The sequence below is a fragment of the Grammomys surdaster genome, unplaced genomic scaffold, assembly GCF_004785775.1.
Source record: "Grammomys surdaster isolate TR1022 unplaced genomic scaffold, NIH_TR_1.0 332574, whole genome shotgun sequence".
In the NCBI taxonomy this organism is placed as follows: Eukaryota; Metazoa; Chordata; class Mammalia; order Rodentia; family Muridae; genus Grammomys; species Grammomys surdaster.
In genome coordinates this window covers 108008-135880 of record NW_021627801.1, presented here as the reverse complement: position 1 = coordinate 135880, position 27873 = coordinate 108008, and the positions used below count along the sequence as shown (strand labels likewise).

Here is a 27873-nt window from a genome sequence, read left to right as displayed (position 1 = left end):
CTCTAGATAGTTCAGCTCATGAAGACCAAAGTCCAGGCTCTTTACATATCATTTCAATCATTTAACCCATGTTACCCTTTGATTCTCTCACAAATCAAATAAACATTTTGTGACCTTAGTGTCTTTATACTTAGAAAAAGACAGCAAGTATATTTTTAACAGAGCAAGTCCTATGTGGTTTGTTGGGCACAGTGCTTCTGATTGCCAAATCTAGACATAGAGGCTATTTTTTTGTGAGAAAGTTAACTTTCTGATTTCCAACTTCTTTACTACCTTAAGATTTGCTGTCCTGGTACTTGCTCTGTAGACCTTGATCTCAGAGATCTGCCTGCCTTTGTGAATACAAGCAATAAGCTTAGCTGGGTGGATCACACCTTGAAACCACAACCCCTTCATTTCCTGGTACTCCATTATTACTTGACCCACAAGCCTTGTTTTATTTAACTATTCCTTTTCTGTTGCTGATGCATTAGTGCAGCTGCTTCGTTTCTTTCATGTCTATGAAGTCCATCGTACAATTCATATTGTATCTTTACATTTTGCATAGTTTATATATTCATGAACTCATGTTTTCAGAGTTCTTTCCCACAGCGTTAAGGGGTTTCTTGAAGGTTGTAGTACTATCATTTTTCTGGGGAACATTAGAAACGTTCTCACTTCCTGTGTTGTTTCTAATTATCATCAGTCTTTAAGCTTGGCAGAGAGCATTCCCTGATAAACTAGGCAAGAGAAATACTTGTTGTCTTACATACACAGGGACCTATCAGCCAAGCAGTCCTTTTCTGGCAATCCTGAGTGCACTGTGGATGTTTTAAAAATTTTATTCTAGAGAAATTTCAGTCCAGTTATAAGGAACTCCAAAAAACATATGCAGCTGAAACTAAAGGTCCTGCTGCAGGAGGCATTGTTTTATTCATGTGAATTACAGACAGTTCGCTCATTTTTGAACAATTCTGTTGTGGTCAAGATAAGCCTAGGCGAACTCTTAATGACTCTGTTGATCCTGCAGTTCTTCTTTTCTCTTAGGGCAGGAGCGGGAACACCCTCCAAAGACTCAACAGAAGTTCAGTGATTCCTGCCATGCAAAGCTCCTCCTATGTAAGGCTTATTTCTGGTGAAGCTGCAAGCTGGGCATATGCAAGACTGATTGGAGAAAACATTGAGTCATCCCTTATCTTGCTATGTAAGCAGTATGTCTGTTTCTCTTTTTAAAATTAGTCTGGATGCTTCATGCCCTGTAGTAGTAGTTTAAAAAAACATTCTACTTCATTTTCCTGATTATTTTCTAACTAGAGACAGAACGAATTTGTGGAGTTGGGTGGGTGGGGAGGTGGGGAGTCTCTAGGAGGAACTGGGGAAAAGTAAACCATGATCAGAATATATTATATGAAAAAAAAACTATTTTAAGTTAAAAGAATAATTATTGGCAAAAAATTCTTGCAAGGGAAAACGAGAACAAAGAAAATCCAAACCCATTTTCTGGCAAGAAATAATAAAAATCAGAGCAGAAATCAGTGTAATAGAAAAAAGCAAAAAATAAATGAAATAAATGAATTTAGGAGCTGGTTCTTTAAGAAGATAAACAGCATTAACAGGCCCCTTTCCAAACTAACTAAAAGAAAGAAGAAAGAGCCCAGATCAACAGAATAAAAAATGAACAGGTAAACAATTATAGCAGATATCACAAAAAATTCAGATTATTTTAAAACATATTTTTAAAACTTGTATTCCTCTAAGCTGGAAAACCTAAAATAAATGGGCAAATTTATAGATTCAGCCAAACCTTGAAAAGTAAAACAAGGAGAATTCAACAATCTAAACTAACTTAAAAAAAAAATCAAGCCAGGCGGTGGTGGCGCACGCCTTTAATCCCAGCACTTGGGAGGCAGAGGCAGGCGGATTTCTGAGTTGGAGAGTTCGAGGCTAGCCTGGTCTACAGAGTGAGTACCAAGACAGCCAGGGCTACACAGAGAAACCCTGTCTCGAAAAAAAAAATTAAAAAACGAAAAGATCATAATTAAAAATCCTCAAGCCCCCCCCAAATGTCCAGAGCAAGATAGATTCACAGTAAAATATTAGCAGACATTAAAATAATAATCTATAGCTAATCCTTCTTAAACTATTCAAAGAAATAGAAACAGAAGAAACACTTCTATGCTTCTTTTATGAAGCCAGTCTCATTCTAGTACCAAAACCAGATAAAGACACAATAACAATAACAAAAAGAAGATTGTGGGCCAATATTGTTAAATGAATAGTAGTCTAAAATATCCACAACAGAATATAGATGTACATCAAAAAGACTAGCCACCATGACCAATTTTGCTTTATCCCTGAAATGCAGGGATAGTTCAATATACACAGGTCAACAAATCTAATATACTACATAAATTCATGCAAAGGGGAAAAAATCACATGGTCATCTTAATAGATTCAGAAAACATCTTTGATAAAATCCAACATGCCTACATAATAAAAGAAAATGTAGAACTAGAGGGAACATATCCCAACACAATAAAAGATAGACATGAGAAATCAATAATCAACATCATTATAAAGAAGAAATGTGTTTAGCAATTTCACTGAAGTCAGAAATGGGTCAAGACTGCCCACTATACCCATTGTTTTCAATTTCATTCTCCAAGAAGCAATAATGCTAAATAAAGGGATGCAAACTGGAAAGAAGTCAAACTATCTCGATTTACAGATTCCATTGTGGTATATATTAGAGACTCTCAAAATTCTACCAGAAAATTTCTAAAAATGATGAATAAATTCAGAAATATGGCAGGATACAGAATCAACTTGTGCAAATCAACAGCTTTTTTTTTTTTTAGACAAACAAACATGTGAAAAGGAGATTATGGGCACACATTTAATCATAATAATCTTAAAGAAAATAAAGTATCTAGAAATAAACTTAGCCAAGGAGGTGAAGGATGTCTCCAATGAAAACTTCAAATCTCTGAAGAAAGAAATTAGGAAGACAATAGAAAATGGAAAGGCATCCCATGCTCACAGAATGGGAGAACTAGCTTTGTGAAAAATGACAATTCTACCAAAAATTATTTACAGATTCAGTGCAATCTCAATCAAAATTCCTATTTTACTCTTCACAAAAATAGAAAAACTATACTAAAACTCATATGGAATGACAAAAGACCCCCATATAGCCAATACAATCCTGAACAAACAGAACAATGCTACATTATATTACATGGCTAGATAACAATGGATTATCATACCAGGTCTTAAGATACACAGCTATAGTAATAAAAGCAACATCATTCAGACATAAACTTAGGCAGTACCTTACATGATATAGGTAGGAAAGGGCTTCCTGAATAGGATTCTATTTGCTCAGAAAACAATGTCAACATTGACAAGTGGGACTTCATAGAACTAAAAATTTTCTACACAGTTAAAGAAACAATTAGGGTGACAGGATGCCTCACAGAATGGGAGACACTCTGTCAGCTGTACATCTAGATAGACAATTAATATAGAAGATATATAAACAATTCAAACAAAACAAAACAAATGACATATTTGAAAAATAGGCCTGGGATTTGAATAGAGAATTCTCAAAACAAACAAAAAAAAAAGTGACTAAGAAATATCTAAAATAAGACAAAAGAAAAACCAGAAAACCAAAGCCAAACCAAAAAAAATCATTGTCACTAGAAATATAAAATGTTAGATCAAAGCAAATAGATGATTTTATCTTACAGCAACCAGAGTGGGAAATATCAACGGAACAACTGAGAACAAATGCTGGAGAGGAGGTGCGGGCAAAGGAACCTTCATTCACTGTTGATGGAATTGCAAACTGGTTTAGCCATTATGAAAATGTATGTGGAGGATCCTTAAAAAGTGTAAAAATAAATCTATCATATGACTCAGATATACCACCCCTTAGCATATGCCCACAGGACTCTATATCCTACTTCACAAATGTTTGCTCATCCATGTTCGTTGCTGCTCTATAGCTAGGAAATGAATATTGTACTATGAATACTATGAAATACTGTTCTGCTATGAAGAAAAATAAAATCATGAATATTGCAGATAAATAGATAGGACTAAAAAAAGATCATACTAGACTAGCTGACCCAGACCCTGAAAGACAAACATTGAATGTTCTCTCATCGGAGGGTCTTAGATCTAAATCTTCAGATATGAGTACATCTTTATTAAGAAATAACTACAGAAAGCAGGGAATTAAAAATGACGTGGTGGGGGTAAAAATAAATCCAAAGAGGATAGAGGTGATCTTACCAAGGATGTAGGAAAGAGCAGGAGTTTTAGGAAGGGGCCAGGGAGGTAAATATAGAGGAAGGACAGAAGATAGCAAAGGGCAATAACATGGTGTGTGAAGTGTTATCAGGAAAATGGGAGCATGAGAGTTTGATAAGGTCTGGGATGGATGTAAATACAGAAGAAGAAGAAGGGAGGGAAAAATAACAAAAAAAAAGGATGTCTAAAAATGGCATAAAGAGTCATACTATTAGCTACTTAAAAGTAAGAATACAGTTTAAATGAACTTTTCCCACGTAGTTGCTTTCTTTAAGAGCCAAAGATCATCTAACCAAAACCCCAATACCTGACATGAGAACACCTCTTTTGAATTGTTGGTCAGTGATATTCAAGGGACTTGCAAAATATAAATCTCACTGCTATTGACCTTTGTTGCCCCCTCACTACCACCTCAAGAGGTATAAAGAAATTTCCTATCACCTAGTACTGAAGACTCCATGCACTTCTGAAACAGGGCCATACAAACTTCCAAAGCAGGAAGCAACCAACAGTCCTACTCAGCTATGATATTTACCAGCCATATCGATGACTAAGAAGGCCAGATAAGGGCTCAGTAGTGGTACACATACCTTGGAAGTAACCACCAGCTCTCTAATTGGACTTAAAACCTTCTCAACAAGAGGGAAACCATGTCTGGCACTGGAAACCTAGCCAATTATCCAGGGGCAGAGAAGTCATGGATCTTGGAAAAGAATCTACAATGGTCATTTTACTAAACCAGCATAATCCCTAACTACATTCTAAGTATGTGTTCTTTACCCACAGAGAAGTTTAGTCCTCATTCCTCAATCAAAGAAACTTCTTTCTGCAACAGATGGAGACCACTATAGAAAACCATAACCAATCAAAATGCAGAATCGTGGAGGCCAGTCTCCATAGATACATCTACAAAAGAACTCCCATACAAGGTTCAGGAATCATTAATGGAAGAGGCAGCAGAAAAATTGTGAGAGTCAGAGGATCAGGAAATTCACAGTGAGATTGTGTCTTCTATGTGGTATATACGCTATACCCATACAGTTTCAACAACATGACTGACAACCTGTAAGAGGACATGTTCCCTGAAAAAGACTGATTTAGTCTCAGTTACAATTAATTACCTATAGCTCTTTATTTAGGGTTGAAACCTCATGAGAGTTCCCCCACCCATGTTGACATATCAGTTGGTATTGTCATTTCCCAGGTGATGCTTAGGTGACCAGAATGTAGAGATTTCACCATGCAGTCTCCCTGTCATCTATAGAAGACACTATCATGCAGCAGACATTTTGACCCTCTGGCTCTTACAATCTTTCTATTCTCTCTTGCATCATGTTTCCTGAGCCTTAGGTGTAGGGGTTGTGTTGTAGGTGTGTCAGTTGGTGTTGGACATCCCTCAGTCAGTTGCTCTCTGCCTTTTTCACTAGTTGCATTTTTTGGTAATAGTCTGCTGGAAAAGAAACTTCTTGAATGCGGAGTGAGAATGACATTTACTTGCGCATTATAAGAATGAGTATTTACAATGCAGTTAGAAACCGTAGTGTGTTAGGGAAGCAGCATTAGTAGACTTCCCTCTAGGATCCATGAGCCACAAGGTGTGGGATAGGTTTACAGTACCAGGCATTGATTTCTTCCTATTAGGTGGGTCTTAAGTGTATTTAGGTGGCATTTAGTTACTCCCAGGCTATAAATGCCACTACTGCACCCTTCAGGATGTCTTACTATTCTGTTCATTTTGTGGGCACACAAGTTTTATGTGTCTTAGAGATCACTTGACCTCACTCTTTTGTCTTTGTTCTCCAGAGATGGTGTCATGCTCCCTGAATGGAAAGACTGCACTCCATTCATCTCCCTCAAACACCTATTTACAATGACTTATCTTCATTAAGTCCACTCAAGAGGCTGCACCCTACCTCAGCACCCACCACTGCTTTGTGCTAAGTTAATTTGTTCCTGTTTTCATGTCCTTTTTGAAAGGGCTGTTATACTTTTCATCTGTACTTTGTTCTCCTATTATATTGTAAATCCCCGAGAATGAGAACAATGTCTTTTCCTTCATTTGCATATCACCATGGCATCCAGTTGAGAATGCCATTAGAAGGCAGCTCTCATTAAATCAAATTTTCACTGATGAAATCATGCCTAGGTTAAAAAAACCGCATCAACATAGCCATTATATGTATTTTCTCTTTACGTCTTTGAGAAATATAGGCATGAAAATTCCATGTAAAAGATGTATTATGTTTTAGAAAAAAAACCTCACAAATTAATATATTCAAATGCAATTTAAAAACTCAAGTTATTTATAATAAGATATCATTGATTGTGAAGGTGTGTGCGTGTTTGTGTGTATCTGTGTGTGTATGTGTATAAGGGCTTGGCAAATAATATTCAATTATTCCCATAATATTTAAATTGATATAATTTTGTTGTATATACTTTCATCTGAAGATATAATGCCAATCTTACTACATATTAAAAATGGCAGAATCTGTGATAGACTCACAACACACACACACACACACACCGATAAACACACAGGGGCGGAGAGATAGAGATAGAGATAGAGATAGAGATAGAGATAGAGATAGAGATAGAGATAGAGATAGAGATGGAGATAGAGAGAGAGAGAGAGAGAGAGGAGAGGGAGAGAGAGGAGAGAAAGAAAGAGGAGAGACTCTTCAATTTTTGATTTTATTTTAAAAATTGCTTCAAACTCCTTAACTACATTGAATTTATTTTTAATTTGCAGAACGCTATTTATAGTTTATTGGATTAGTATTAATGTGAATTGTTACAATAATTTCTAAACATGGAAGGATACCAGAGTCAGTAATGAATACAACTAAATGCTCAGGTCTCATTCCCAACCTAGAGACACATTTTAACAATCTATCTGCATCTGTTCTGTTAGCAGTTCAATGATTTTATAATCTCTTCTTCATATATAAAAAATATGCATGTATAGTGAGTACACTGATCTTCCTAGTGCATACATGTGTGTGTGTGTATGTGTGTTTGTACATGTATTATAAGTATACCACTTTTTCCAATGCAGGTACGTGTGTGTGTATATGTGTGTGTGTGTGTGCATTTGTATACATGTGTTGTAAGCCCAGCACTCCTGCTAGTAGATGCACCTATATGTGTGTTTGTGCGTATGTCTGTACATGTGTTGTGAATATGCTATTTCTTCTTGTATGTGCATGTATGTGCATGTGCATGTACCTGTGTTGAGAATATATTGTTCTTTCTGTCCTCTTTGTCATAGTGAGCCTTTGCCTCAGTATCATACTTAATCAACTTTCTACTGTACAATCATATTAATTGTTTAGTCACACATTTATCTGCATACTTGGGGAATTCCATCTTAGAGTCTTTACCCATGATAGATAAATGGTTAATAAGTGAATAACTAAATTTGTGACCAACACTCTTATTTTATAATGTCTTATCTTTTTTTAAAAAAACACGTCAGGCCTGTTGGCTTACACCTTTAATTCACACCTCCTGGAATTTGGGAGGCAGAGGCAGGAGGATCTATGAGCTCAAGGCTAACCTGGTCTAAAAAGTGACATCCAGGACAGCCAAAACTACATAGAGAAACCCTGTCTCAGAAAGAAAAAAAAACTCTCATTAAAGAGCTCTTAAGGACATTTAAAATGTAGCCATATAAAAGTCACTTTGATTTGCTTGATGGAATTGCCATCTTGGGGGCTTACTACTGAATAATCTCACCCTTTCTAGCTTTTTCTGAACTCTGGCTGTCTGGTTCAACTTAGCCGTTCTGGCACAAACTCCTCTCCAAAGTGACTAATTCAATTTGACTTCTCTCAGCTTCTTACTGAAGTGCTTTGGCCTCAGACTAACTCTGACAATCTGTTGTTCTAATATTCTGGCTCCTTCTCATTCTCTGGCTTATTCTTTCTTCACCTGTGTTTAGCTTGCTCTCCCCTGCAATCTGTCTCTGTAAAACTGTTCCTGTAAGAACTCCACAAAGCGAACTGATGTGAACTCCACACCACTGCACTACCTCTCAACTCACTGACTCAACCAAACTGACTGCAAGAACTCAGATCTGCATGGCTATGTCTCCTGAGTACTGAGATTAAAGGTATGTACCACTACATCTGGACCTAAACTTTTCTTTACTTGGAGCTTGCCCTGTACCAGGCTGGCCTTAAACTCAGAGATCTGCTGGCCTTTGTCTCCTGGGATTAAAGGTGTGTACTAAGGATGTGTTTTTATTCCAGCCAGAGCAGCCATGTTTCTGGATTAAAATTTCTCTACACAGCATAGTGTTTCTCTGTATTAAATCGAAAATAAAAACTAAGAGGCATAAGAAATGTATCATTCACAGAAAAGAGACCCCACAAAATGCAAAGGATAGTGGGTTTTGTCATTTGATTTATTGTTATTGTTGCTGTTGTTATGCTTTGTTTGTTCTACTAAACTAAACTTCAATAGTATTTAATTTGAGAGATTTAAAAGTTAAATCATTGAATAATAACAAACTGTGGGTTGGTGTGGTGGTTTAAATAGGTGTGGTCCCCATAGACTTATGTGTTTCAATGCTTGGCCCGTGGGAAATGGCACTATCAGGAAGTGTGGCCTTGTTTGAGTAGATGTGGCCTTGCTAGAGGAAGTATGTCACTGTGTAGGCAGGCTTTGAGGTCTACTTGTGTTCCAACTCTGCCCAGTGTGGAATTCAGAGTCTTTTCCTGACTGCCTGCTGGACAGTCTCCTCCTTGGTGCCTTTGGATCAAGATGTAGAACTCTTGGCTCCTCCAGCACTATGTCTGCCTGCAGGCTGCCATGCTCGCTGCCATGAGGATAATGGACTGAACCTCTGAAACTGTAAGGCAGCCACAATTAAATGTTTTCTTTCATAAGAGTTGCCTTGGTCATGGTGTCTTTTCACAGCAATAGAATCCTAACTAAGACAGTTGGGAAGATGGCTCAGTAGATAAAGTTCTAAAGTAGGTAAAGCCATGCAAATGAAAGGGATTTAGTGTAAATCCACCAAACCAACATAAAAATGAATATAGAAACATACATGTCTATAATTCCAGTGCTACAATGGAGACATGACAAGTAGAGGTAGGAGAAACTCCTGAAGCTTGAGATCAACTAATGCAGAAAAGAGGCAGAAGCAAGTGGAGCCCTGTGAGTTCAAAGTCTTTGTCTAAATAGAGAGTTCTAGACCAGCCAGGGCTATATAGTGAGACCCTATCTCAAAACAAATGAAAGTAAGATGCTAGATTGTAAAATTTAGAATGTAATCCATCCATGAAGGATGAATAACTATTAAAATAAGTGTTCCTGTCTCATCAGACTTTAGATTTTTACCTTAAATGTTCATAGATTAGATAGTCCTCCTGAGATGATCTACCACGTCCTTGGGGATGGCGCTAAACAAGTGGAGTCATTAACAAGATGCTCATTGGAGCGAAGGTCTCGCTTCTAGACTGTACTACAAGGACACAGGGTGACTGATCTGCTGTATCCTCAGGGAAGAACACTCTCTGAATTCATCTTCCTCATTTCTCTGGTTTTCTTGTTTCTAAACCAGACAGTAGAGATTCATTGTTTGTTCTCATATCTGTGGGACTCCAACTAAACACTGTCATGGTCCTCACAAATAACTCCATTTGGAATAAGGCTCAAAGTTTCATTTGCTTTTATTATAAATTCCTCCTCAAGTCAAAGAAACTATAGTTATTTAGATAGGCCTTGGGTGATTTATGAATATAAATTGAAAATATATTTATATTTTCCAGAATTTGAAATATGCACAAAGTACAATATATATGAAGAAGAAATAACTAATAGCTGCATATTTTATAAATTTGGCTTTAACTATTCACTGAAGTGGTAAAATATTTCTCAGATTTTATTTTTTATTGGATATTTTATTTATGTTTCAGATGTTATCTCCTTACTGCATTCCTTCTGCCCCCCCACCCAGAAACTCCCTATCCCATCCCCCCTCCTTCTGATTCTATGAGGATGTGCCCCACCTACCCCCCTACTCCCACCTCCCCACCCTTGAATTCCACCCCAATGGGCATCCAGCCTTCATGGCACTAAGGATCTCCTTTCCCACCTATACTGACAAGGCCATCCTCCCCTGCATATACAGCTGGAGCCATGGATCCCTCCCTAAGTGCTCCCAGGCTGGTGGTTTAGACCCTGGGAGCTCTGGTTGCTTGGTATTGTTGCTCTCCTCATGGGGCCACAAACCCTTTCAGCTCCTTAAGTCTTCTCTCTAACTCCTCCATTGGGAATGCCATGATCAGTTCAATGGTTACCTGTGAACATCTGCCTCTGAATATGTCAGACTCTGGCAGACCTCTAAGGAGACAGCTATATCAGGCTCCTGTCAGCATGCACTTCCTGACATCCACGTCAGCATCTACCTTTGGTGACTGCACATGGGATGGATACTCAGGTGGAATGGTCTTCAGACAGCCCCTCCTTCAGTTTCTGTCTCATACTTTGTCTCCATATTTGCTCCCTTGAATATTTTGTTACTCCTTCTAAGAAGGACCGAAGAACCCACACTTGGTCTTCCTTCTTCACGAACTTCATGTGGTCTGTGAGGACTCATGCTATCTCTCAGTATCATAAAGTCATTAATGTTAACAGGGAGGACATGTCTTGAAGAACAATCTAGAAACTTACATGAATGCAGTATTGACAAATGAGTCAAAGAAATTTGTTAAGATGGAACAGTAAGCTAGATTCCAGGGTGTTAAACACCCCAGGTCACTGATCTCACTTACAGACAGCTAAACCAACGACACCTATCGTCTATTCATCCAGTAAAAACCTAGTAATATTTCAGAAATAGGTACAACTTCGGGATCCCAGAAAATCAACACACTAAAGGACCAGAGATGGGAAATACTATTTCTGTGAAGGATGCTTGGGATAATCCTGGCTTCTAAGTAGCTGTTTAAAAAAAATCTACATATATCCTGAGCTTATATTTAAGTAGTTCAAAATTGACTTTAAACACCCAAGTGTTAAAGCTAAAGATACAGTTAAGTACTTAATAGCACTGGCTACTCTGACATAGAATCAGTATTTTGTTTCTGGCACCCACATGGTATCTCATAACCATCTGTAACTCCAGTTCTGAATGTTCTGGTACCTTCTTTTGATCTTTGAGGGCCACCAGACACACACATGATACATGCACATCCATGTAGGTGAAATACATACAAATAAACAATTCTTTAAAAAAGAATATCAGAATGATGAAGTATAGAAAATTTGCAACAAACCTCAACAAATTATAATTAACCAAAATGTCTTAATGAAACACCGTTGGGGTAATAGAATAAATAGATATTATAAAATACACTTGAGGTTCTATAGAAAACCTAGTGGACTGCATATTGGAGTACACCGTGAGAAGATGACAGGCTGAAGGGACAAGGACTCACAGTCAATCAATACATTTTATAAAACTGCCTTGATGATTTTTCTATGTTAAATATTTTGGAAAAAAAACAGATGATTTATAGAAGTATATAATGATCATCTTTTGATTCAAATGTTTATACAAATCTATGAGAACTCATCTTTACTTCAATGAACATATTTGAATTATCAGAGCTATGGCTTTAATTCAATAGTAGAGTATGTCCCTAGCACACAAGTCTTTGGTTCAATTCAAACTATTTCAAAACACAATGGAATTTCAGTACATTTGAAAAAACAAAACAGTCTAATCTTAAACAAGGGACAGGATTGAATTGTCCTTCAGGTGAAGACTCAGCCATGCAACTTTACCATTCACTAGCAGTTTTGCAGAACTCTGCACCATAACATTAGGTATCAGGCTATGAAAATTACCCAGAAGAACATCATCTTTGATGTTGTGATAGTTACCCACACTGAACCTTAAGAACTCAGTCACTAGGTGTGTTGTATCCTTCTACACAGCAGATGCTATCCTTGACGTACCCTGGAGCAACTTTTTAGGCATTCCATATGGCTTGTAGAACTATTAACAAGTACGTGCAGTAGCCTGTGGGCTGGAGTAAAACTCAACTGTTCAGACAATTGATTTATGTGTGAGAAGTGCCATGTATAAGGAAATTCATGACATTATTGCAATTAGATAATTATATGGTGACTTTTAACTCTAACTATAAAATTCATCAAATAATTATAATTTTAGAATTAGACTAAGAAATAAAAACACAGTATTCCCTGGTCAATCTTTTTTACATTATTTATTAGAGCTCAGGGTGATATTTATCTTCTAATTTTCATAAGAATTCTGGTAGGTACTTGTTAATATAAATAGAAACGCCATTAAGTCGAGAATTCCATAATGAGGAAGTACTTATGTTTGGATAATTATGTCAGGTCCACAGAATACACTCTGTAAAGAGAGCTATCCAGTTGGACTGATGCATGTATGACGACAATTTCTAGCATGTTAAGAAAAGAGATTAGGGTTTGGACTAGAGAAAACCAGGTGTGGTCTAGTCCCTTTTCCAGGTTAACTACCTAGCTAATTATTCAGTCTCTTTAAGCTTATACTTCTTCATTGTGGAAAGCTGGGTGTGGGCTGAGGTTGTTAATATTTCATCAAATTTTAAAATAGAAAAGTTCTTTGTCTTCTGTTTTACAATTGTGTTTCATAAAAAGCAAGTGTAGAAGAGATGATGTAATGTTAGTGTAGAGACATACACACACGCACACAGTCAAAAGAAAAAAAAACCAAACCAACCAACCAAAAAAAAAAAAAAAAAAAAAAAAAAAAACAACAGAAGGAGACAAGGTAAGAGTTGTCAGCCTGGTCTACAGAGTGAGTTTTAGAACAGTCAGAGCTACATAGAGAAATCCTATCTTGAAAAAAAAATATTTCAAGGTAAACTATCAAATAAAGACCTGACTGCTTGTTGTCCTTAACCCAGGAGCTATTTGCAGCCCTTCTTGAGGATCATTTTTTGTTCTTAGTCTGGGGTAGGGTTTGTTCTTAATCTCATCCAAAAACATTTTATCGTAGAATTTTAATAACAATATGGATGAGCAGCATGGGTACTTTACAACCAAGACAATTCATTCGGGCAATAGATAGAAGGAGTCTATCCTCCATCACCAGCAGATAAGGTAAAACCTTACCAGTCTAGGCAGACTAAATGATGACACATGACCTGGAGCAGAGGAGATAATTCTCTTGTTGGGTACACGAATTGTTACTGATTGCTCAGAGGTTAGGTTCCATGCATTAAATCACAAATAGTATATTTTATTTATATGAGCATTCCATTTCAAGATATATACATTAAGATAACAGTGCTGTAATTTCAAGAGGAGGGTCTTTTCTTAACTGAAGGATGTTGATTGTGTAATTTACTAAAGCAGTGACTATCTGCCAGCAAGATGACTTGTTGGGTAAAAGTACTTGTCCTTCAAGTCTAAGGGCCTGAGTTTCATCCCCAGAACCATGTGGTTGAAAGGGAGAACTGACATGCATACCTATCTTCCACTTCTATCTCACACATAAATAAAATAATAAAAACAACTGACGAGGTATGATAATCCACACTAACGCCTTCTGCCTTGCTGGTAGAACCTCGGCCACCGTGCCTTCTCCAGCATGATAGGTTGTATCCCCTCAATAGAGAGAAGATAAATCTTCTTCCCTTAAGTTTACTCTGTCAGGTATTTGATCACAACAAACAAAAAAGTAACTAATACAGAGTACTGGTACTGAGAGGTGGAGCTGTGGCTGTGGAAAAGGTGAGCATGAAGTTTGTAGGCCTTTGGGGCTGGTTTATGAGAGGAATACATTAGAGTTTGCTGCTGAAACGGTGTAGAAAACCAGGATCGGAAATCTGAGCCCACTGAGGGGTTAAAGTGAACCAGAGAATACCTCTCTGGCTTTCATTATCTTTGGGTCCCAGGTCCAAGAGTGCCAAGCAGGGCTACTCTCTTCTTTCAGGAAGCTATTTCTTTTCAGTCTCTGTCCTTTCTCACCTTACTGCTTCTCCTAGATACAGTCTGACATAGGTAGGAGGCCGTGGTGCTGTGGATCAGAACATCCATGCAACACAGCAGAGTGCCATGACAAGGTGACTGGATGTAATTCAGGGTGCCTTAGTTAGGTGTGGAATCTTACTGTAGTCTTCTTCTGCCTATTTTAAGACTGTCTTGGTCAGAGGCACCAGAGATTTTTCCACTGGTGTGAGTACCACTCTATCAGATGAAAGCTCTGACAACCTTCCTATGGTTTCTTCACCCTGGAATTGTAACACTGAGGTCACTTCTTTACTTTTCAGGTGGGTTTGGTCATTTCAAGACTTAGAGGATGTTTGAGGCAACTTGATACTGACCACTGTATTTACCTTCATGTAAAGAGCTTCATTTCGGAGACATCATATGCACTTCACTTGTTCAGCTCTTGGTACAAAATTGCCCTTAATACAAATGACTGCTGCTGAGCCCAAATCATGACATTTGAGTTCTAATGCCTAAACTCATTTAGGTAACTACACAAGATGGAATGGTAGCATGGTCTGATGTTCCTCCCACTTATAACTCACAGTTCACGTTAAACTTATTCATGGCTCCAGCTAGCAACCAACCCAGAGCCAGAATGTCATGCCTGCTCCCTTTTCTATAATATACCATGTATGTAACTTGGATTCGACTCTTGTTTACACAAAGTGTAAGTCCGTTGATGGGCTTACCTTAAAGTATCATGTAGTTTACAACCATCAGCTGATGACCTAGGCTCACCTTGGGGGATTAAGTAACAATAATGTGGCTTGACTGATGACCTCAGCAGGTTATCATCATGCCATGTGACTTTATTGACATTTTGGCTGAGGAGATCACATGATATCCCTTTTGCTCATCAGCGTGTCTCCGTTTTTAGACTAAGGAGGCAATACCAGGCTTCCAAGAAAAGATGATTTGTTTTAAAATTAAGTCATATAGAAAAAAGGTATTTTATAAAGGTACACTATGCAAGGATCAGGAAATAAGGTTCCCAGTCTCTCTGTGAACTGTATTTATGATTTAATGTTTACTTTGATAATAAAACAGAATTAATTCCAGAATTATAATTTTAAGGCTCAAATAAAACATGGATAAAATGATAAAGTCACAATCTTATAAAATAGTTACTAACTTATTGTAAGCTGTTAAAGATAATTAAGACATCTAAGTTAGTGGTCAGTCTTGCTAAGTACAAGTGCAATTTACTTACAGAAACAAGCTGGGGCATGAGAACAATTTTTAATCTCCCATCATGTGGTCTTTTGTTATTTCACATCATGTAGTATTCTGTATATGTTGTCAAGTTAAGTATGAAACAAGTAAGTCAAAACAAGTTTAAAGTAAACTTAAAACTTGTTTAATGTAAAATAGCATTCAGGTACATTTAAAATTTTGTTATGAAAGATTGAATGCTTGAATAAAATGGATTAAATTTACAATGCACTTGGTTGGCAGGAAGTTCCCCGACTTAAGTCATTCTCTTGGATGGAGCATCATCTCACCAAAGTTACATGCTAACTTCATTACAGGACAAGGATGTATGGGAAGTAAGACTTGCCAGAAATCTGCTTTTCTTTCTTTTTTTTTCCGTTCATTTTTTTTATTGGATGTTTTATTTACATTTCCTATGTTGTCCCCTTACTCCATCCAACACCCACCCAGGAACCCCCCTGCCCTCTCCCCTCCTCCTTTTTCTCTGTGGATGTAACCCCTACCTACCCCACCACTCCCACCTCCCCACCCCTAAATTCCCACCCCCTGGGGTGTTCAGTCTTCATGAGGTCAAGGATTTCTTCTTCCACCTATGCCCAGCTCCCAGGCTGGTGGTTTAGACCCTGGGAGCTGTTGTTGGTTGGTATTGTTGCTCTCCTCATGGGGCCACAAACCCTTTCAGCTCCAATGGCCTTCACTCTAACTCCTCCATTGGGAACCCCATGATCAGTTCAATGGCTAGTTGTGAGCATCTGCCTCTGAATATGTCTGACTCTTGAAGGCCACTGAGGAGATATCCATATCAGGCTCTTATCAGCATGCACTTCCTGTCTTCCACATCAGCATCTACCTTTGGTGATTGCACATGGGATAGATACTCAGGTGGAGTGGTCTTGAGACGGCCCCTCCTTCAGTTTCTGTCCCTCACTTTGTCTCCATATTTGCTCCCTTGAGTATTTTGTTGCTCCTTCTAAGAAGGACCGAATCACTCTCACTTGGTCTTCCTTCTTTATGGGCTTCATGTGGCCTGTGAGTTGCATCTTGGGCATTTCAAGGTTCTAGGCTAATATCCAATAATCAGTGAGTGAATACCATGTGTCTTCTTTTGTGATTGGCTTACCTCACTCAGGATGATAATTTCTAGTTCCATCCATTTACCTAGGAACCTCTCGAATTCATTGTTTTTAATAGCTGAGTAATACTCCATTGTGTAAATATACCAAATTTTTTGAATCCATTCCTCAGTTGAAGGACATCTGGGTTCTTTCCAGCTCCTGGCTATTATAAATAAGGCTGCTATGAACATAGTTGAGCATATGTCCTTGTTATATGTTCGAGCATCTTCTGGGTATATGCCTAGGAGTGGTATAGCTGGATCCTCGGGTAATGCTATGTCCAATTTTCTGAGGAACCGCCAGACTGATTTCCAAAGTGGTTGCACCATCTTGCAGTCCCACCAACAATGGAGGAGTGTTCCTCTTTCTCCACACCCTCGCCAGCATCTACTATCACCTGAGTTTTTAATCTTAGCCATTCTGACTGGTGTGAGATGGAATCTCAGGGTTGTTTTGATTTGCATTTCCCTGACGACTAAGGATGCTGAACATTTCTTTAGATGCCTCTCGGCCATTCGAGTTTCTTCCGTTGAAAATTCTTTGTTAAGCTCTATACCCCATTTATAAATAGGGTAATTTGGTTGTCTGGAGTCTAATTTCTTGAGTTCTTTGTATATATTGGATATTAGCCCTCTATCAGATGAAGGATTGGTAAAGATCTTTTCCCAATTTGTTGGTTGTCGTTTTGTCCTATTGACAGTGTCCTTTGCCTTACAGAAACTTTGCAATTTTATGAAGTTCCATTTGTCACTTCTTGATCTTAGAGCATATGCCATTGGAGTTCTGTTCAGGAACTTTTCCCCTGTGCCCAAGTATTCGAGGCTTTTCCCCACCTTCTCTTCTATTAGTTTCAGTGTATCTGGTTTTATGTGGAGGTCCTTTATCCACTTAGACTTGAACTTTGTACAAGGAGATAAGAATGGATCAATTTTCATTCTACTACATGTTGTCCTCCAGTTGAACCAGAACCATTTGTTGAAAATGCTGTCCTTTTTCCACTGGACAGTTTTATCTCCTTTGTCAAAGATCAAGTGGCCATAGGTGTGTGGGTTCATTTCTGGGTCTTCAATTCTATTCTACTGATCTTCCTGCCTGTCTCTGTACCAATACCATGTAGTTTTTATCACTATTGCTCTGTAGTACAGCTTGAGGTCAGGGATGGTGATTCCTCCCGAAGTTCTTTTATTGTTGAGAATAGTTTTCGCTATCCTGAGTTTTTTGTTATTCCATATGAATTTGAGAATTTCCTTTTCTAACTCTGTGAAGAATTGAGTTGGGATTTTAATGGGAATTGCATTGAATCTGTAGATTGCTTTTGGCAAGATGGCCATTTTTATTATATTAATCCTTCCAATCCATGAGCATGGGAGATCTTTCAATCTTCTGAGATATTCTTCGATTTCTTTCTTCAGGGACTTGAACTTCTTGTCATACAGGTCTTTCACTTGCTTGGTTAAATTCACACCAAGGTATTTTATATTATTTGCAACTATTGTGAAGGGTGTCATTTCCCTAATTTCTTTTTCAGTCTGTTTATCTTTCTTTTTTTCTTTGTTTTAAAAATTTTTTCTCAAATCATAATTAAAAAATATGGAACGCTTCACGAATTTGCGTGTCATCCTTGCGCAGGGGCCATGCTAATCTTCTCTGTATCGTTCCAATTTTAGTATATGTGCTGCCAAAGCGAGTACCTGTTTATCTTTCATGTAGGGGAAGGCTACTGATTTGTTTGAGTTGATTTTATAACCAGCCACATTCCTGAAGTTGTTTACGAGGTTTAGGAGTTCTCTGATTGAAGTTTTGGGGTCACTTAAGCATACTATCATATCTTCTGCAAATAGTGATATTTTGACTTCTTCCTTTCCTATTTGTATCCCTTTGACTTCTTTTTGTTGTCTAATTGCTCTGGCTAGGACTTCCAGTACTATATTGAATAGGTAGTGGGGGAGTGGTCAGCCTTGTCTAGTCCTTGATCTTAGTGGGATTGCTTCAAGTTTCTCACAATTTAGTTTGATGTTGGTTACTGGTTTGCTGTAAATTGCTTTTACTATGTTTAGGTAGGGGCCTTGAATTCCTGGTCTTTCCAAGACTTATATCATGAAGGGATGTTGAATTTTGTCAAATGCTTTCTCACCATCTAGTGAGATGATCATGTGGTTTTTTTCTTTAAGTTTGTTTATATAGTGGATTGCATTGATGGATTTCTGAATATTGAACCATCCCTGCATTTCTGGGATAAAACCTACTTGATCATGATGGATGATTGTTTTGATGTGTTCTTGGATTCGGTTTGCTAGAATTTTATTGAGTATTTTTGCATCAATGTTCATAAGGGAGATCGGTCTGAAGTTCTCTTTCTTTGCCGGGTCTTCGTGGGGTTTGGGTATGAGTGTAATTGTAGGTTCATAGAACAAATTGTGTAGTGTTCCTTCTGTTTCTATTTTGTGGAATAGTTTAAAGAAAATTGTTATTAGGTCTTCCTTGAAGGTCTGATAGAATTCAGCACTAAAACCATCTGGTCCTGGGCTTTTTTTAGTGGGGAGACTTTTAATGACTGCTGCTACTTCTTTAGGGGTTATGGGACTGTTTAGATGGCTTATCTGCTCCTAATTTAACTTTGGTTCCTGGTATTTGTCTAGGAAGTTGTCCATTTCATCCAGGTTTTCCAGTTTTTTGAGTATAGGCCTTTGTAGTAGGATCTGATGATTTTTTGAGTTTCTTCAGTTTCTGTTGTCATGTCTCCCTTTTCAGTTCTGATTTTATTAATTTGGATGCTGTCTTTGTGCCCTCTGGTTAATCTGGCTAACGGTTTATCTATCTTGTTGATTTTCTCAAAGAACCAGCTCCTGGGTTTGTTGATATTTTTGCATTGTTCTTTCTGTTTCTATTTGATTGATTTCAGCCCTGAATTTGATTATTTCCTGCCTTCTACTCCTCCTGGGTATATTTGCTTCTTTTTGTTCTAGAGCTTTTAGTCGTGCAGTCAAGTTGTTAGTGTGTACTCTCTCCAGTTTCTTTTTGTAGGCACTTAGAGTTATGAGTTTTCCTCTTAGCACTGCCTTCATGGAGTCCCACAAGTTTTGGTATGATGTGTCCTCATTTTCATTGAGTTCTGAAAAGTCTTTAATTTCTTTCTTTATTTCTTCCTTGACCAAGTTATCATTGAGTAGAGCATTTTTTAGTTTCCACTTGTATGTGGGCTTTCCATTGTTTTTGTCATTATTGAAGAACAGCCTTAGTATGTGGTGATCTGATAGGATACAAGGGATTATTTCAATCTTTTTGTATCTGTAGAGGCCTGCTTTGTGACCAATTATATGGTCTATTTTGGAGAAGGTACCATGAGGTGCTGAGAAAAAGGTATATTCTTTTGTTTTAGGATGAAATGTTCTATAGATGTCTGTTAAGTCCATTTGGTTCATAACTTCTGTTAATGTCAAAGTGTCTCGGTTTAGTTTCTGTTTCCATGATCTGTCCATTGCTGACAGTGGGGTGTTGAAATCCCCCACTATTATTGTATGAGGTGTAATGTGTGTTTTGAGTTTTAGTAAAGTTTCTTTTATATATGTAGGTGCCCTTGCATTTGGAGCATAGATGTTCAGAATTGAGAGTTCACCTTGGTAGATTTTTCCTTTGATGAGTATGAAGTGTCCTTCCTTATCTTCTTTGATTAATTTTGGATGAAAGTCGATTTTATTTGATATTAGAATGGCTACTCCAGCTTGTTTCTTGGGACCATTGGCTTGGAAAATTGTTTTCCACCCTTTTATTCTGAGGTAGTGTCTGTCTTTGTCACTGAGGTGCGTTTCTTGTATGCAGCAAAATTCTGGGTCTTGTTTGTGTATTCAGTCTGATAGTCTGTGTCTTTTTATTGGGGAATTGAGACCATTGATGTTAAGAGATATTAAGGAAAAATGATTGTGGCTTCCTGCTATTTTTGCTATTAGAGGTAGAATTATGTTTGTATCGTTATCTTCTTTCTGGGTTGTTGGAAGATTACTTCCTTGCTTTTTCTACATTGTAGTTTCCCTCCTTGTGTTGGCATTTTCCATCAATTATCCTTTGAAGTGCTGGGTTTGTTGGAAGATATTGTGCAAATTTGGTTTTGTCATGGGTTATCTTAGTTTCACCATCTATAGTGATTGAGAGTTTTGCTGGGTATAGTAATCTGGGCTGGCATTTTTGTTCTCTTAGGTCTGTATGATATCTGTCCAGGATCTTCTGGCTTTTATAGTTTCTGGTGAGAAGTCTGGTGTAATTCTTATAGATCTGTCTTTATATGTTACTTGACCTTTTTCCCTTACTGCTTTTAGTATTTTTTCTTTGTTTTGTGCCTCTGATGTTTTGATTATTATGATACGGGAGATATTTCTTTTCTGGTCTAGTCTATTTGGTATTCTGTAGGCTTCTTGTATGTTTATGGGCATCTCGTTCTTTAGGTTAGGGAAGTTTTCCTCAATAATTTTGTTGAAGATGTTTACTGGCCATTTAAGTTGGGAATCTTCACTCTCATCTATACCTATTATCCTTAGGTTTGGTCTTCTCTTTGTGTCCTGGATTTCCTGGATGTTTTGAGTTAGGAGTTTTTTGCATTTTGCATTTTCTTTGACAACTGTGTCAATATTTTCCACCGTATCTTCTGCATTTGAGATTCTCTCTTCTATCTCTTGTATTCTGTTGGTGATGCTTGCGTCTAGGACTCCTGATCTCTTTCTTAGGTTTTCTATATCCATGGTTGTCTCCCTTTGAGCTTTCTTTATTGTTTCTATTTCCATTTTCAGATCCTGAATGTTTTTGTTTAATTCCTTCTTTGTGTTTTCTTACATTTCTTTAAGGGATTTCTGTGATTCCTCTTTAAGGGCTTCTACCTGTTTACTTGTACTCTCCTGTATTTCTTTAAGGGAGTTACTTATGTCTTTCTTATAATCCTCTATCATCATCATTAGAAGTGATTTTAATTCTGAATCCTGCTTTTCAGGTGTGATGGGGTGTTCAGGGCTTGCTATATTGGGAGAACTGGGTACTGATGATGCCAAGTAACTTTGGTTTCTGTTGCTTATGTTCTTGCGCTTGCCTTTCGCCATCTGGTTAACTCTAGTGTTACCTGCCCTCACTGTGTAAGACTGGAGTCTGTATTTCCAGTTATCTTGCTTTTGGCAGAGCTCCTCAGAGTCCAGATGTCTCTGTGGTCTTATGATCCTAATCTCCTGGGTGGAAGAACTCCTGGGACTCAGGGCACCTCTTGGATCTAGAAATCCTTCTGCTCTGAGTGCAGTGGTTCCTCAAGGATGGCTCAGGATACGATGTCTCCCAAGTGCAAACCACCTTGGTGTCTGCTTCTCTGAGTGCAGTAGCTCCTCGGCTGCTCTGAGTGCAGTGGGTCCTCGGCTGCTCTGAGTGCAGTGGGTCCTCTAGGATGGTTCAGGATTCAGTATCTCCACAGGAGCAGACCAACTCTGTGTCTGCCCCAGCCCAAAGGAGAAATCTGCTCTTCTGCTTCCGGTTTATAGGAGATAAAAGGTATGGTCATGTAGAAATAAACCACAAAGAAATGTCCTTCTTATCCAAAAATGAGTTACTCCTCATGTCTCACATGATAGAAGGATAGCATCCCTTGCCCAGTGCAGGATCTCAGAGCCTATATCCACATCCTAAATGTCCCACGTGATGGATAGGCAAACAGCAATTATTCTGTCCTCATTGTCTTCTGAACTGACACATAAAGATGCTGAGAAAAGCAGGACCTTGTATAGAAGCCTACCATATAACTGATATGAGACCTGCATGGAGATCAGTTGGCCATGTCTTTCACCCTGGCATTCAGTTCTTCCTCTTAGCACAAGCTAAATCCAGGGTACACATGCTAGCCACCCATATTCTCTGATTAAAGAAGGATGCCAGGCATGTTGTCATTAAACACAAGCTTTGGAAAGTTATTCAGACTATCCAAACATATTCATATTGACAGTTGGTTTTATATCTGTAGAGTTAACAAGTGAGTCTATCAAGTGATGTCCCAAGCCTTTAGATTCCTCAGGGGAAGATGATTTAGATGAAGGAGAATCTTTCCAACCTCAGCTGGCCTGTGGTACTTTGAGAATATAATCTAGTCTCTGCCCAGGTAGAGCGCTCCAGGGCCAGTGCCTGTGCGATTACCCTGAAGGCTACATGGAGTATACAGGCTTTGTCAGTGATGCTTGGGATGTTGCCTAAGGAATTCTGAAAGTCCATATTTGTTAAAGCTCCTTTAATTTTTTATCTTGTTTTTAAAATTTATGCCTCTAAATAACCAATATATTTTTCTAAAGTAGCATGATGTTAAGCAATAAGCTTACTGCTCCCAGGCTGTGATATGTCCATACCTGGAGATATGTCCATCAGCAGGAGTAAAGAGTTGGCTTTAGCTGTCTTTGCTAATTCATGTAACATGTAAGTTCTTTGTTACAGAATTGACATGACAGTTTTCATTTTTCATCTTTTGGTTAAGTATATGGTATGAGAATTTAGAAATTTTTAAAAGGTTCTTTTAAACCTTCTAAAATAACATTAAACGATTTATTTATTCATTTGTTCATTTCCTCTGAATAATTTACTCTTGACAAGGCAGTCACTATCTCTGGGAATGTACAGCTTTCAATTGACTTTTAAAAATCATTTCTTGGGAGAGGAATGCAGCTTAGAATTAAGTCATCTCTCTATGTATAATGACAGTATAAAATTTATTTACTGTATATAGGTATGATAATTTGACAATAACAAAAATATGTATTATGTCATGCTTTTAAAGACTAGATATGATCATTTAAGATAATAGTCCCAGCTTCTTTCTCTCTCTTCCAGCCGAGCAAGATGCCCAAAGGAAAGAAGGCCAAGGGGAAGAAGGTGGCCCCGGCCCCCGCCGTCGTCAAGAAGCAGGAGGCCAAAAAGGTGGTCAATCCTCTGTTCGAGAAAAGGCCCAAGAGCTTTGGCATGGGGCAGGACATCCAGCCCAAAAGAGATCTAACACGCTTCGTTAAATGGCCCCGATACATCAGGCTGCAGCGGCAAAGAGCCATCCTCTATAAGCGACTCAAAGTACCTCCTGCCATTAACCAGTTCACCCAGGCCCTGGACAGGCAAACAGCTACTCAGCTGCTTAAGCTTGCCCACAAGTACAGGCCAGAGACAAAGCAAGAGAAGAAGCAAAGGCTACTGGCCTGTGCTGAGAAGAAAGCTGCTGGCAAAGGAGACGTCCCAACTAAGAGATCACCTGTCCTCCGAGCAGGAGTCAATACAGTCACCACCTTGGTGGAGAACAAGAAGGCTCATCTGGTGGTGATTGCCCATGATGTAGATCCCATTGAGCTGGTTGTTTTCCTGCCTGCCCTGTGCAGGAAGATGGGTGTGCCCTACTGCATCATCAAGGAAAGGCCAGGCTGGGTCGCCTGGTCCACAGGAAAACATGCACCACTGTTGCCTTCACTCAGGTTAACTCGGAAGACAAGGGTGCTCTGGCTAAGCTGGTAGAAGCTATTAGGACCAATTATAATGACAGATATGACGAGATCCGCCGCCACTGGGGAGGCAACGTCCTGGGTCCTAAGTCTGTGGCCCGAATTGCCAAGCTGGAAAAAGCAAAGGCTAAAGAACTCGCCACTAAACTGGGTTAAAGAATAATGTACACTTCAAGTTTTCTGTACATAAATATAATTACAAAATTATCTTCCATCTAATGGCCTTTGGTTATTTGGGTTGGTGCAAGTGTGTGCTTAGATTAAAGCTGTCCTCTATTAAAAAAAAAAAGATAATTGTCCCAATTTTTAAACTATCACCTTACAAAATTCTTAATAACCAAAACTTGTGTTTTTCTTAAAATTTCATTTTTTTATGTAATATTTGAAATAAATATATAAAGTTTTCCATATGTGGAAGCAAGGGATATCACTGAAGACACTTTCTGCTCACCGGGCGGTGGTAGTGCACGCCTTTAATCCCAGCACTTGGGAGGCAGAGGCAGGCGGATTTCTGAGTTCGAGGCCAGCCTGGTCTACAGAGTGAGTTCCAGGACAGCCAGGACTACACAGAGAAACCCTGTCTCGAAAAACCAAAAAAAAAAAAAAGACACTTTCTGCTCAAGTTCATCCCTTAGATGTTGACTTTAACTGATATCTTTTACAAGGCTTCTAGGAGCTATTCCTCATGCAGGAGTCTGATGTAAACAGTGAATTGCAGTTACCTTGTCTGTCGGCAGAACTCTGGTACAGTGTCTGCCCATTCATGTGTACAATTGCATTTAACATTATGCTACATGTTAAAATGAAGTAAGTTTTCTTTGTGTAACTTTGTCTCTTTATGCTCCCCATAACGTTATTCTGGAACTTTGCCAACTGTTAAGTTTTATCATGGCCCTTTGGTTGGACCCTCTTCTGGGGCACCCTAATGGTTCCCTCGTTGCCCTTCAGTCAGCCTTGACAGAAAGATTGACACCCCCAAACTCCTAAAAGCATTCTGGGCGACTGTAAACAGGGAGCTAATGGACTATCCTGTTCATTCTTCTTCTTGCCACTCTGGACATGGGAAAAAACTGGACTAAAGCCTTCTTTGCATCAATTAACCTTCCTGTTTTGACATTCTTCAAGAGTAGCTTGACAGTAGTACTCCAAAACTAAAAAGGACTAGAGTTGACTACTGCTGAGGGTGGTTGTGCCCTTCTTGAACAAAGTTGCTTCCATATCACCTAATCCTAACTGGTTTGAAATGGGGTCTAAAGACCCAGAGATCCAACTAAAATTTCTTCTGGTTGCCTCCAACTCTGGCTCCTCCCCTTGATCACTCTTTCCTTCTTATTATTCTCAGACCCAGGTTTTCACCATGACTTTTAAAAGTTTTCCTTATTGAACTTCACCTTATACCCAAACAAAATGTTTCACACAAGCTCTCCCAAAAGTTTTCACTCTACAACAGGTCAATTGGCTCCCCATACATCTACAAAAAAACTTTTAAGTTGTTGTGGAGAAATACTGGCTAAAGTGGACCTTTGTTTCTCTCACCCAAAGTAGAATATAATTCTTTACATTAGTCCTCTATTTTCTACTGTTTCCCACCTTTGATGCTCTGTAGCTCCCTGCTCTACAAGGTCATCTTGTCCAACATTCCTGACAATGGTACCAGTCTCTGTCACTCCGAATCAACTTTATGCCCACTTCCTTTCACTCTGTGCCCTGACTCCTCTCTTCCCCCTCTTTTAACCTCACCAGAAAAATCTCAGTTCTACTTTTTAGTCAAATCATCTGCTTACAGCCTCTAAAAGTTATTTCACAAGTCTCTTCAGTGATACAGGGTGGAAATGACCTGATCCATTGCATCGGAGCAAGTTAAGACCCTCTCCCTGGTATCTGAGCAGAGGACCGCCACTTCAACTACTCAGAACCATACCATCCAACAAAATACTCAGCAGAAAGCAACTATAACACCCCAACCCTGTGTTTTTGTATTGTCTCAGAGTTAGGAATGCCAGTTTCCTGCTGAAGGATGGACTACACTCCCAGGCTTCCCTTGAGGAGTATGGGAGTCATTTTGGCCCTTATAAGGGACCCATGTCACATCTTCTTCTATTAGCATTGTGGCTCTCTGCACAGGTGGATGGCAAAGATGCTCCCTTGCTGTGAATAAACATGGCCTTGCACAAGATCAAACTGAACCTCATTTTCTTTCCACTTTCTCTTTCTCTACAACTACTTTAAATAATCTACCAACATGGAAGCATTTGGAGCTGTTTGCTAGAAAGTCCTAGACTACTGTGAGGAAAATTTACTGCACCACTTTCATAGAAGTTCAGAAGAGAGAATGTAAATAGAAAGAGACAGTGCCGGCCAAGGCCTTTAGATTCCAGATGCTAATCAGGGCTCTACTGAGGACTAGGCTAGTGGCAAACAATCTTGCTGTGTCCTGTTCATGAATTTGAGTGAGGCCAGATTCAAACATAATGACACAATTGTTATTTATTTTTTTTAGAGAATAGTTCAAGACTACACAGCATTCACGTGGTTGTTGCACAGTTGGTGCTCATGACCTTTAGCACAGTGTACAGTGAGAGAAAAGAAGAAAGTGGAACAAGAGGTAAACAATGTGCATCCAGGGGAAGAAAGGAGAGTGAAAAATGCAAAACTGCAGGGAAAACACTTAACTATTAAAGAGACTAGTGTGACCAGAGAGAAAATGCACCAACAGATGTGGCACTGGTAGAGCAAGACCCTGCCCTGCAAAGGCTCCAGACTGCAACAGTACAAATGGACTCCCAGTTTTCACTTAAAAAGAGAGTGTCACCACTGGCTGTGGGCTCATGTCTTTAATCTTAGCACTCTGAAGGCAGAGACTGTGGAATCTCTGAGTTTGAGGTTTACAGAATGGGTTCCAGGACAGTCAGAAAATGAACAAACCAACCAACAAATAATAAAAACAGAAGAGCATGCCCGAACATATAAAACCTCCAGAAATCCCAGCTCCAACAGAATTACATAACAAGGACAATTTCCCTCAGGTTTGGCCATGCAGGTAATTTTGTGACCTCTTCAGCTGTGGTAAAAGGAGGCCAGGCTATCTCTGGAGCTGGTAGGAGAATTTGGGTTTGCCAATTACAAGGTAATCATTTTCAAACAAGCAGAATTCAAGAATTACAGTCTCAGGAAAGTTTGTGCTAGGATTATAAAACCAAAAACAAAAGAAACAAGCAGCAGCAACAAACCACACAAAACAAAAGACAAATGGAGCTAGACAATGTTTGACAAGGTCAAATTCTATTAAAGGAGGCCCTGAGAGGCATTGTCTACCTGTGAAGGTGAAGTTTAACTTACAATGGAGACTCCAGGATGCTGGGGAAGTCTGGAATGTAAAGATCTTACCAGACAGATGGAGCTGCCTCAAGAAAGAGCCTGTGGGTGTTGCAGGAAGCGAAGTTGCAGATGTGAGGCTACCAAGCCAGAGGAGTCTATAGAAGCTTAGGAGAGGACATGGAACTATGGGCTTGGTGGTTGCTCTGATGGGTTTTGTTTTGGTTTGAGTCTGATGTTTCCCTGCTATCCTCTTATTCCTTCCAGTTGGAAAGGAAATGTTTACTGCATTCTGTTGTATATAGAGAGTATGTAACCAGTGCTTTGCTGTTTATAGGGGTTTATAGTTAAGAGTTTGCTTTATCAGAAGATACTTTAGACTCCTACCTCCTGAACTGTATTTACTTATTTGTGTG

General features: G+C 38.7%; 1 non-coding gene across 1 annotated transcript; it reads right to left on the bottom strand.

Moving 5' to 3' along the window:
- Positions 1-18233: 18233 nt before the first annotated feature.
- LOC114616575 lies at positions 18234-18340 on the bottom strand. The gene has a single exon (XR_003710659.1). It is a non-coding gene; the product is annotated as a U6 spliceosomal RNA (small nuclear RNA).
- Between the last annotated feature and the right edge of the window lie 9533 nt (positions 18341-27873).